The 12,729-nt window shown below is 41.5% G+C and overlaps 1 protein-coding gene across 1 annotated transcript in view; it reads right to left on the bottom strand.

Moving 5' to 3' along the window:
* The window catches only part of ESPL1 (extra spindle pole bodies like 1, separase), a 2,570,648-nt gene that overhangs the window by 2,557,008 nt on the left and 911 nt on the right, over window positions 1-12,729 (bottom strand). The gene's annotated exons all lie outside the window — the stretch shown is intronic.

Raw genomic sequence — 12,729 nt, 5'->3', positions numbered from 1 at the left:
CTGGAGACTGATTTGAAGAAGTCAATCAGGTTCAGGAGACAAGATCAGCCCCTCACAAATCCAAACTGGGTGGGGTCCAGTGCTTGAAGGTTGCCAATGTCTTTGTTTATAAGTTCCATGATAACGCTTTCCATGCCCTTGCAGATCAGGCTTGTCAGACTGATGGGACGGTAGTTCCCGGGATCCAAGATGGATCCCCCCCTTGTGGAGTGGGATAACTGTAGCTGTGCGCCACTCAGTGGGCACAAAGCCGGAGGTGCGGCTATGATTAAACATGACACTTAGGTGAGGTGCCAGTTCATTTTGTAGTTCATGTAGTACACAGCCTGGGATGTCATCTGGTCCCATGGATGCTGTATTCTTAGCTTTGGAGAGTGCAGTTTCTACCTGTGTGGCCGCGATTACTTGAATTTGGCAATCTTTTGGTATTGAGATGGGCTTTTTAGGGGGTAAAGCTGGCACTAAATAGATCTGCCAGGATACTGGCAATATCCTTGGGATCAGTATATTTAATGTCATTCTGTTGAAGCTCATAGCAGATCTGAGCATTGCCATTTAGGATTCTTGACATAATATGGAATGTCTTGTGGTTGTCTTTGGAATCTTTGGCAATTTTATTTTCGTAACTAGCTTTTGAGGATTTTATGAGGGAGCTCAGCTTCTTACTGAGGCTGGTGAGGGAGTTTTTTTGCATCCTGGGATTTTCCTATTTTCTGCAACAGATTCTTCCTTCTGTTGTATAGTTTGTTTATAGCAGGGGACCACCAGATTGGCTTCCTTTTTTTGGAGGAGAGCATCTTGATTGTATTTGGGATGGCACGATTCATGCACGAGTTGACGTGCTCATACAGTGCCTTAGTGTAGGATCCTGCAGTCAAACTTTCAGATCCCGCCTGCATGGGTGTCATGAAGTTAGTCACTTCTGACTTCAATAGTATGAAGCTGGCTTTGGAAAAACTTAAGGAGGTTTCCTTACTAGGGGGTGGGGGTGTGATGTGGATGTCAAGGGTGATTTGCTTATGGTCAGACCTGACCCCTGACCAATGAGGGGGTGACCACTGGTGTGGAGCATCTCCCATGTTGGTAATGACCAGGTCTAGGATATTGGAGCCCCTGGTGGGACAATGGATTAGTTAAATCCAGGGTGTTGGAACTTATGAATTCCAAGAACTGTTGGGAAAAGGAGATAGTACCCGAGTAGTTTTCCCAGTTAATGGCAGAGTAGTTGAAATCATCCAGTATTACGTGTTTGGTTGTATCTTAATATTTTCCATTATGTTTAGAAAGGTGTAGTGAGAATCTTGGGACATGGTGCAGGATCTGTAGCAAGCTACAATTTGGATTGTAGTCTTACCTAGTGTTAGTTGCACCTGGACAATTTCAGATGCATTGTGTCGGGCAACTAGCCTGGAGGTGTGAATATGAACACTCCTCCACCTTTAGTGTGTTTCGGTCTTGGTTTTGTGGCCGAAAAGTGTGGTAGGAGTTGTAGCCTGGTATTGCAGGGGTGCTCTCTAGAGCCTTGAACCAAGTCTCAGTTACTGCACAGATATCAATGTTCTCCATTTTTAGGAGTGCCTTGAGAGAGCGCATTTTGAGGTTTAGACTTCTAGCATTGAGTAGTAATTGCATGTCCATACATCACCTTTATGCTTTCACCTTGCACAGGGAACATGTGCGATGTACAGCAACTTTAAGTGCTAAAGGCTTCGACTTACTGGCTGGACATTGGGCGATCCTTAGTAGCAAGCAGCTTCTGTTACGAATACTGCAATAATATGGAAGGACATTTACAGTTATGAGCTGCTCATCAACTTATAGCTACGTGTCACATTTTACCCTTAGCCTCCATTTGCCTGCTTCATCATGGAGCTTGGCCACTTGGACAGGGCTCTCGGATCACTTCCAACAAGAAGCTTGTACATAAAGTAGGTATACCTAGTTAAACAAAAAACATTCCTGTAGTTCACTTTCTAAGAACATTATCTTTCTGAAGTTTAATGTTCAGTTGCTCATTACTGCTTCTGTTGGGAGTTTAGTTACTTTTATTGTATTCAATGTTATTTTCAGCAGTATATATTGTGCATTCATGTGCCTTGCACCACACTTACAATCACAACTTATGTGGATGAAAATTAGATTATATTTTTTTCATTGCTCTTACTGCAAGAAAGAGCAGCATGAATAGAATATAAAAAATAGCATCACACTGCCAATCCTGTGCCAAAGTCTTAATACTCGGATATCAAAAGGATAGCCACACAAGACACTTGACTCTGTCCTCACCATTGTGAAGGAGCAGTATTTTTTGAGCTATTTGTACAATGATAGCCAACAGAAAGTAAGTATAGCTGATGTACTCCGGTTTTAAGCAGCAGAATGTACAGATGTGAGTAATCACATAATGTACTTGTGAGAGGAGTCCAAGCACCACCCCTCTAAGTCTCTCCAAATGCGAGAAGCGGAAGAATGCCAACATGTCAACAGCCTGGGGGGGGGGGGATGTTGCTCAATTATTTAAGCAAGAAAACGAGAACACAGTACTCATCTCCAAGTCACAGCATCACTAAGTTTTTAAAATGTAAAGGTCTGTACTTTGCCTAGTTCACTGGGATCAAGCTCTGACTGCAATTCAGGTGACTGGGAATCACTTGAGGAGGCAAGCATGAGGAGGAGGAACGAAGCGGCATGGTGGTTCAAAAGCCACTACCAAAGACAGATGCATGCAGTCAGTGAGAGCAATAATATATCCTTGGTGGAGACCAAGTGTCATCATGAGGCTGCTTGGAAATGTCGTTCCATGCAAAAGTGAAGCCAGGTAAATAATATGCAGACGTCACCACTGAAAACTCGTTGCACACTTGCATGAACCACCATGTAAGCACTTTACAACTTAGATCTGGGCAAAATCAGCCAAGCAACATCAGTGCCAAGCTCAGATGTTGCGTATAAATTTTAAGCAATCCAGCAGTATTATTTTCCAAATATCATAGTAAATACTACTAACATTAAGCAAACAATAGTCAAATGAGTGTGTGTTCCGGTCAGCTACAGAACAAGCTAAATAAACAACCAGGGACTAAAGTTAACGCCATACAATTTTATTACTGCTGCAGTCTCACCATCAAGGCATATAAAGCATCAAAAGGCAAAATTGCAAAACAAAAATACAAAAACCAACATGTGCAACTCTGCAACATTGTTAGTGCAACTGAGTAAAAGCCAGTGCACTCTGGAGCATTACTGGAATTTGGCAACTCTGATATAAGCAGACACAGCTTTCCAACAAAATATGAAAAACTTACATAAAGTAATCTGCGAGAGACTGTAAGCCATCTCAGTGTCTCTGATGGATAAAGCCCTTACTATGGCCATGTGACCTGGGTTTGATCACTGGCTTGGATTTATTGAGGCACTGGTGTTGGGGGGGGGGGGGTTCACAGACACGAGCTCCTAACAGATCATCTCTGACAGGGGTCACACACAAAGAAAGAATGTCCTTAAGGCAGGCAGGGCATTGTCAAAGTTAGTACAGAAGTGTGGTGATATGCCACATGTCTAGTGCACATCCTTCCTAGACTGTGGGTGCTGATGTTGGGGGAGGAGACGCTATGCCAAAAAAACTTCCTTGGTGGCATACGACTCCCTGTGGTGCCTCATATTCCTCTTAACAGACCCAAACTGGGTCCACGAACGTCTGAGGGAGTTTGTCTGGTTTGGTAGACTCAATGAACAATATGACATCCTGGTTCAACTGATTCTCAGCTATGAGGAAGAAAAGTGCAATATAATACTATAAGAGACTACTTCACATTCACAACATTTTACATAATTCCCATAATCAAATAGTTTTAATCTAATCTATAGCAATTTGATGAGTTTTAACATGGATTCCCAATTCAACATACAAAGCTATGTGGTCGGTGGCTGGCATATTGGCGACATGTATGGAATAAAACCAGTTAGTAATGGTAGGGGCATCAGTTTGGGGGGAGGGAACCACGGAGAACCCCCTAACGTGGCTATAGAGAGAGGAGTTCCTATCAAAAAAGCATAAAGACTTTCCCTTGTCAGGTCAGACCACTGTGCGGAAAGGGTCCACAAACAGATACAACATTGATCAAAATATCCAGGAGGTTTCCCCACCAGTTAATTGTCTGAGCAGTTGAAAAATCTAACATTAATGCAATAAAGGAAACAGTTTTATTAGTAAATATAACAGCAGCAATCAACCACAGGTTAGGTGAAGGTGCACATAACAATTGTGTTATTTTTGATTATTAGTTTCCTTGAGTCAGCAAGGTATTTTTAGAGTCTCCCCCCAAGATCATAAAGGAGATGCAATAACCAGCTGTTCTGGATAATCAGCATTAAAGACGGCAACAAGGGCTTCTATTACCTTTGTTATGAATCGTGCTGAATGGTTTAGGGAGAAATCAGTTAAATATGTAGGCAAACACACTCCTGCCAATCCCTGTCAATTTCAAAGGGTCAGGAAAATGACACGGTCCTGTAGAATCTGGGGTATACTAGTACACCTCTGACCCAGATAATGCAGATCCCCAATCCATACCCTTCAGAAAAAGAAGCCTCAAGTTGTTAACTTTGAGCATCAACAATGGCTGGGTATGAACAATTATAGCAATAACTCACGCCTGGGTGTGGGTAATGTGGGATTTAACCATGGTTGGCGTGGTTTGGTCCCTAGGGCGAAGCCCGAGGGACCAAACAAAGACAACCGTGGTTAAATCCCGCATTACCCACACCCAGGCGTGGGTTATTGCTATTATACTATGACATTATTTAAGAAAAGAAACAATTACTTTTCTTAAATAATGGCATTGTATAATGTCTCTTTGCTGCCCTTCCGCAGCTGTCTGGCATCCGCGGCAGTTCTGATGTACACAGTACATCAGAGCTGTGGCCAAAAGCAAGGGAGAAAGCAAGATCTCCGTTGCTTTTTTACTGTTTCGCTATGTTAAATGGGTTTAACATAGCGAGACAGCTTTAAAATAAAGCTGTCTCGCTATGTTAAACCCATTTAACATAGCGAGACAGGTTTAAAAAAAAAAAAAAAAAAGCAACGGCGAAAGCAAGATCTCCGTTGCTTTTTTACACACTGTGTCGCTATGTTAAACTCCTAACATAGCGAAACAGTGTTTTAAAAAAAGAAATATACTAATGGAAAAAGTCCGGGCGACCGGACCTTTTTCCATTAGTATAAGTCGATTTAAAACGTGCACGCTGGCCAATCAGCGTGCACGTTTTGGAATATTAATAGGGGGCCATGGTATAATGAGGATTTACCCACAGTAGGCATACTCTAATCACTAGGGAAAAGACAGGATGATCAAAGACTGCATTACCCACACACAGGAATGAACTCATTATAAAATATTAAGAAATTTAAAAAAAAAAATAAAAGCTGTTGTATGATTTTCTTTTCAGCCTCTTAGATGGGATGTCTTGGCTTTCAAACAAGTACTGCTCATGCATATAGCACATATATGCCGACACCTGGACAGTACACCAGTGAAATACAAGACTCAAAATATGCTTCTAGAATCCCTTCCCTATCATACATCTGCATTTGCCTTCTTGCTGTTTCAATGCTATACTGGTTTCCATTGAGCTGCTCAACAGCACAGGCACATCAAGTGAAGAGACATATGATGAGGAGGGTTTTGGTTAACCTGCTGGATGTGTGTTTTACACCCTTGCTACTCACAGTATTTGGCTGTGGTAAAACAGCCTTGTTCTAGTTGGTAATGCTTGATTGACTTACAACAGGCATGCTGATTGCTCTGTCCAAATAATAAGCATGATTTTGAATAGCAAGATTTTTCATTACATAAACTGGAATATTAAATTTCACTAAGCCTAAAAAGGGCTCCCAGCAAGGGACAAACTTCCTATTCAAATGAATGGTAGCCATCTTGAGATAAGGGCTAGCAGTATAAAGCAACCCCCCCCCCCCCCCCAAATAAAATGTATGTAGTACAGTACAAGGCACTTGCATTGGAGAGAGGCACTAAACGTACACATGCTAGTCACTCAACAACATGGACACTTTTACAAAAGATACCTAGCAAAGAATTTCAGACCGTCAACCATGCATGAAGCCAAGCTGCATAACATTAAATATTGCTGAAATAATTTTGCAATATCTACTACATAGTGGGTTACATGTGGTGGGACAAATAGAAACTGGAGGTAAAAAAAAAAAAAAAAAAAAAAAAGGTTAATGAAACTATTGCAATCTTTAGTATTAAGGGCTTCAAGTGCCCCAAACTGTATTGAATAAATTCAGGGATTCCAAAATGTAGTTACAAAGTAGCCCAAAGCTACTAGCCGGGGGGAAACAAGCAACTCAATACCATCTCTGCTTTCCAGTTTTGTAGATCTTTTAAATACAGATATGCAGTGGTGCAACGGTAGCGTTGTTGCCTCACAGCAAGAGGTTCTCCCGTTAGATTCTCAGCTGGAGTGCCTTGTGTGTGGAGTCTGCATGCCCTCTCCGCAGCTGAGTGGCGTTTTGAAAGACATGCGTAGAATGGGCATGTCTTCGTTGAAGGTTGGGCGTCCAGCTGGCACCTTGGCACCCGTAAAAAAAATCTACTGCCAATCATTAGCGTACCGGAGCTCCGCTGTGGTGACCCCTAACCAGGAAAAGCCGAAAGAACAACATTCATGCCCATTTGCACAACAGAATTGTTGCAAATGTAAATGAAAAAAATCAGACAGTACAGCTCTTAGAGAGACAATAGCAGTTTCTAATTAACATAATTGCTTTCCTTTCCTCAGTTAAACACAGTTAATTCCTTAACACCTCTGAGTTACGAAATGTCACATTGTATTCCACATCATTCTGAGGAAGAAAAATAAAGTTAAATCGTACAAGCCAAAGGTAAATATCTTGTCAACAGTAAAAACGGATGACAAGCCATGTTTTTAGTCTTTACTTCACTGCTCTACTGCATTAGATGATGTTCTTGCATTCACCGCTGCATTATTCCTTACAAATGGGATTCCTTGCCGTGAAGCCACCGTCCAGTTAGTTTACCAAAGTCTACCGTTGCTTTCACGTACGCAGAATGTCACCTACACATTCCTTGCGTGGGGTAGGGCATAAAGGTGACATTTAGGCTTACCATCATCCTCTGGACATTTTCCCCGCCAGTCCGAACGCTGTTTTAACCAGTCTGTTACCGCTGTTTTTTCTCTTTGTTGACTTTCCTGTGCTTAATCCTGTTTGCTGGAGTCTTCATAGTTGCAGGCAAGTACCCAGTTGGGTTTTTGGTTACTTTTCCTGTTTTCTGCCCTTTGGGGTTAATGTCATCCAAGAAGGATAAATACCAGTGTGGGAGACAGATTCCCCATAAAGACCACCACGAAAGTGTCTTTTTTGCCTAGGTGCTGCTCACAACCATACATCTTATTCAATTTGTCAGGCATTTGTCCCCAAAACTCTTCGTTGTAAGCTTTCTTCCCTTTCCTTGTATCTGGAGCACCAGTGTCTTAAGCGTCTTGCTGCAGATACTATGGATGGAACTTCCTGCCCAGAGGGTCAGCTGTCAGGGAAGAACGTGCATAACGTAAAACCAGAGTCTTCCTCTGTCCAGCCTCTGCCAGGAGTTTCTCCTGAGGTTATTATGCAGCCAGAGGTTCACCCGGTGTTTTGCCAGATTCTTCTACCACGTCTGGGTTGGAAACCGGTGAGGATCTGGCAGGCAGCACATCATATGAGGCTTTGCAGGTGTCCGTTTTGGGTGTTCAGAGGGAACCACGGTTGACTGTTTCCGAGGGGTCTAGAGGGATTCCGCAGTTTCTCTTTACGGAAGAGGTTCCTACTGCAGTTGTGGAATGCCATCCCAAGTCTGGGCCTTCTCAGGTTTCTAAGATGGATGTCCCCTTAAAAAAGAAACAGAAAACGAATCACGTTTCTTCTGCTCTTGGGGATCCACAAAGTGAGTGGCAGGCCTTTACTCACTGGTTATTTAATGCTTTACTCTCGTTGAGGCCTCCTCAATGGGTTTCAGCTCCTGCTCCTCTTTGGTCCTCCTCTTCTCCTAAAAGGCCGGGAAGATTGCTTTCTTCTGGTGTGGATTCTGAGGATGTCTCCCCTTGCTTATTCTACCCAGATTCCTTCTCCTTCAGACTACTACTCTGAGGAGGAGGAGGATTTCTCATACTCTAGATAATCCTTCAGAGGAAATTTCCTTTGGGGACACAAACTCTAGATGATTTTTTTTAAAGTGGGACTGGACCATGAGCTACTGCAGATGGAATCTCCTAAACCTGCAGCCATTCCTCCAGTCTTGCCCGTTTTACTGGATGTTTTTTTCTACTGCCACTAAAGCGCCGGATTCTCTGCCCTCTGCTCCCAGGAAGTCTGGTTTTATAGGGTGCCTGAGGATTGTTCCCTTTTGTTTAAATGTCCTGCTGCTGACCCCTCCGTAGTGTCTGTAGCCTCTGATAAGCCATCTCAATTGCTTCCTTTGTCCAAGTTACTGCCTTCTGACAAGAACAGCAGAACCATGGATAGGCTGGGTAAGAAGGTTTATACTTCATCCACCCTAGCTTTCAGGGCTATTAATTATCAGACGCTTATCGCTAGATATGTCTTTGCTCTTCTGTCTCAGACTTGTCAAGATTCTTTCTGATCTTCCAGACTCAGAGTAAATCTTCTGCTCTCTCCTTGCTTGGAACTTCCTCTCAGTTAGTTAGTCATTCTATCAAATGTAGTTAGGATGCAGCAGATGCCTCTCCTAGGGCTGCTGCTTCTGGTTTGGTTCGGAGGAGATATTCATACCTTCGGCTTCAACCTTTGCCCAATGATATTAAGGCTAAGTTGATGGATGCTCCTCTGGATAATTCTCGTTTGGTGAAGCAGCTGCTGGTTTATTTAAGTCTCTTCAAGACATAGGGAAGGCTTTACACGAGCTTAAGCATGTCTGTTTCTCCTGTGCCTAAATTTCAGTGAAACTACCTTTCTAAGCCAGCCTTTGTTTGCAGGCAGTCTCACCAGCTGCTGGTTTATTTAAGTCTCTTCAAGACAAAGGGAAGGCTTTACAGGAGCTTAAGCATGTCTGTTTCTCCTGTGCCTAAATTTCAGCAAAGCTACCTTTCTAAGCCAGCCTTTGTTCGCAGGCAGTCTCACCCTCCTTCTAAAGGTAAAAAAGGTAGTAAACTGACTCCGCCTGCTAAGGCCACTCAGGCTGCAGGGATTCTTAAGCCTTCCTTTCCTGACAAAAAAGGTGCTGTCTGACTATCCGCCCGTTCCCAGCCACTTATCAGGTCTTTCTGCTTGTCTGCCTTTTACCTTCCCTGTTTGCTTAGCTTCATATCTAGAAGTTATTTCTTAAAAGCGTCCTTAATATTAGACCTCCTATGAAGCCTGTTCCTCCTCCCTGGGATCTTTATTTCATTCTGGAAAAACTGACTCGGGTTTCTTTTGAGCCTACTGTTTCAACTTCCTTGCAACATTGTTCTTGGAAGACCGTTCTTTTGTTAGCTCTTACTTCTGCCAGATGGGTGTCCGAGTTGCAAGCCATTATGGCTTGTCCACTTTTTTGCTATTTCATGAGGACAGGGTTTCCTTGCGTACTAATCTTTCTTTCATGCCCAAGGTGGTTAATATGTTGTCACTTAAATCTATTAAGAAGCTTATTATTAAATACGTAAAAATAGTATTAATACATGCGGCATTCAAAATGTACATTTTTGTGATTTTAAAATAAAAATTTTACTTGGTAGAAAAACAATGCTTTTAATTTTGAAATATTACAAGTACTTTTAATACAAAAGTATTGTTGTGTTAATGAGGACGCACTACATCCTTGCAAAGAAATGTATTGTTTACTTGAAAGCAATGAGCAAGGTTAATTTTATAACTCAGATTCCTCTACTTTTGGCTTCCACTCCCAGTATGCAACCCCCCCCCCCAAAAAAAAAATTAAAAACTACAACAACTCCATAGTGTAATATTATGCATGTAATAAACTTGAGTAAAACAAAAGCACAGTTTCTAAGGAGTAAGGTGACATATCCTTCTTTCTTACTATTTTATTCTTTCCTGCCTGCTTAAAGAAAAGGATGGTTAAGGAATTTGGAAGGATTCATAATTTTTACCTCATAGATACAATGGACTTACTTGAATTCTGTAGCAAGTAAAAGCAGACTTTGGGTAGGTTTAAGGAAAAGAAAGACTCCCACCCAGTATTGAAAACTGCAACTGGCAAAGTAGCCTAATTCATGTACAAAAGTTTTCAGACCATATGCAGAAATCAAACAGAAAGTTACTTATGCTGAGTTCATCACTGGTCATGTATCATTTTGCATGGACATTTTCAAATGGCATACATGAAAATGCAAAAGCTAAACATTGCTCAACTCCAGGAGTGTAAAAAAGAAATTTGTTTTGTATTCAAACCTCATACTTCCCCATACATCTGATATTTAAAATGCTTACTCATCTCCCAAAAGTTGCCTATTACAGATCATAAACTATAAATCGGCTACTACCAGTGCAATCAGTTTGAGAGACAAGTATTCCTATCTCTACGCACTATGTCCAGATCCGTTTTGAAGAGGACTGCATTAATGCGGGTCTATATTACATTAACGAAGATTCAGAACTTCGATCATATGGTGTCGACCATATGGTATTTGAAGTTCTGAAACTTCGGAAAAAAAAAAAAGTGTAAAGAAAATTAAAACTGTTTTAGCAGGGGGGGCAAGCCCCCCTGCACCCCCACACCCCCCGCTACTTAAATATACCAACTCTGAGATCACACTATAACGGAGAATGGCGCGGAAAGGGAAGATTTCCCTTCCCTATGCTGTAGCGCGATCTCGGAGTTGGTATATTTAAGTAGCAGGGGGGATTGCCCCCCTGCTTAAAGTACTTACTTTTGTGGGGTTTTTTTTCTTTTTTACATTTTCGAAGTTTCAGAACTTCGATCATATGGTGGTGACCATATGGTATTCGAAGTTCTGAAACGTTGTTAATGTAATACAGACCCGGGTAATGCACCTTACTGAATAAACTAAGCCTCTAAAAAGACTCCCCAGAGTATATAGTTATGCGTAGACAGTCTAGTAATTAGAGTCTATTGTCTGCTTTATGACCCTCTGCCATTATTTTTAAATGCTCAGAGACAGAGAAATGCCTTAGACTACTCTAGATATTCCAGGTCTGAGTGACAGAATGTGTCATATGGGAAAAATGTACCTATTATGGTGGCTACACACTTGGTCTGCAAAAATACCTGAACCTTAACCAAAATTATACATTCAAGACACTCCACCCCAGATTTCAAGAAGCACTTTATTTTTTTATCTAAACCACAAGCTGATACTCATCGATAAACCAACATTTGTACTATAATCTTAATACGTTTTATTTATTACTATTTGCATACTCAGTGACCTGGTTTGTCACCACTCTTCCAACTCTCTTGTTTAGCATCTATTTTTTTCGGAAGTAAAAGTCTGGGTGACTAAGTTCGTAGATGACTGCAAGAAAGGAGCAGAAGTCGAATCCCCAGATGACTTGGCTATCCTGCAAGAAGATGCCGCCAATAAATAACGGATGTCAAAAATCATGGACTGAAGTTAAATGACAAAATGCATTATTGAATCCTTTGGGAAGCCATCTATAGCAGGAAACTATAACACTGAAAGTGCACCCCCCCCCCCCAAGAATTGCCAGTTGTTTGGGATATGAGAACTTATGTGGACAGTGACTTCGTGTGTCTATTACTATAATACCCTTCTGTACTGAACAGCTAGTAAAGTGATGGTGTCTAGATCTAGGGATGTCATTGCCCCCTTTACTCAGCCCTCATTAGTCCATTAATTGAATATAATTCCCCCTTTGGCATGACCTCTCCAGACACATGCAACAAATTAAAAAGTCCACAGGGACACTTCACTAAAGGTATCCAAGGCCTAAACAACATTTCCTACATGGACCAACTCAAAGCCTTATCACCATACACTGGATCCTACAAACTGCTAAAAATGCCTGACATACAAAGTAACCACTGATCTATTCCTGATAGACTTGCTGCACATCAGCAAGTCAAATGGCATCAGAAATACTTGCTCTAAGGGATCTAAACCTCTTATGCAAGATCAAAAGAATGGGACAGGTGCATCTCACAGTGGATGCCACTGCTGTGGAACAAACTTGCTAGCCCCACACAACAAAATTCATCCAAGTGCAACTTTGATCTATAGATGGGAAAGAAAATTTACCCAGCACTGCCCCCCTTAACTACAAATGAACATAAACAGCTCTTGAATGATGTATCCCAAGTATACGTCCCCTCAAATTATCTATGTTACAATTTGAATTATTCTCATTTAAGGGTGATATATAATTATTACCCATAGGATTGGCCAGTCTATAACCAAATGGAGTAGGTTATTTTGAGCACAAAAAGGGAAATGGTCTAGGTTTAAAATGTCTCAAGGGCAACTAGCCTAGTACTTACATGTGAACAACCACAAAGAGCAGAAAATACATTAGAATCTTAAAGAACAATATTTATTTATTTGCATTTGTTAATCGGGTTGGTCCAGCTGGGTAAGAATTACCCTTTTTCAGTGGAGACCCGAGGGGAAAAGCCCCAAACAGACATACAGATACATACGAATAGAGACAAATTAACAATATTACAGAGGAAAACAATATTATGGGTACAAATGGATAAGAAAAACAAT

The sequence above is a fragment of the Protopterus annectens genome, chromosome 9.part0 (assembly GCF_019279795.1).
Source record: "Protopterus annectens isolate FY-2018-M chromosome 9.part0, PAN1.0, whole genome shotgun sequence".
Lineage (NCBI taxonomy): Eukaryota > Metazoa > Chordata > Ceratodontiformes > Protopteridae > Protopterus > Protopterus annectens.
Note: the sequence above shows the minus strand (reverse complement) of the source record. Positions and strands in the feature narration are given on the sequence as shown.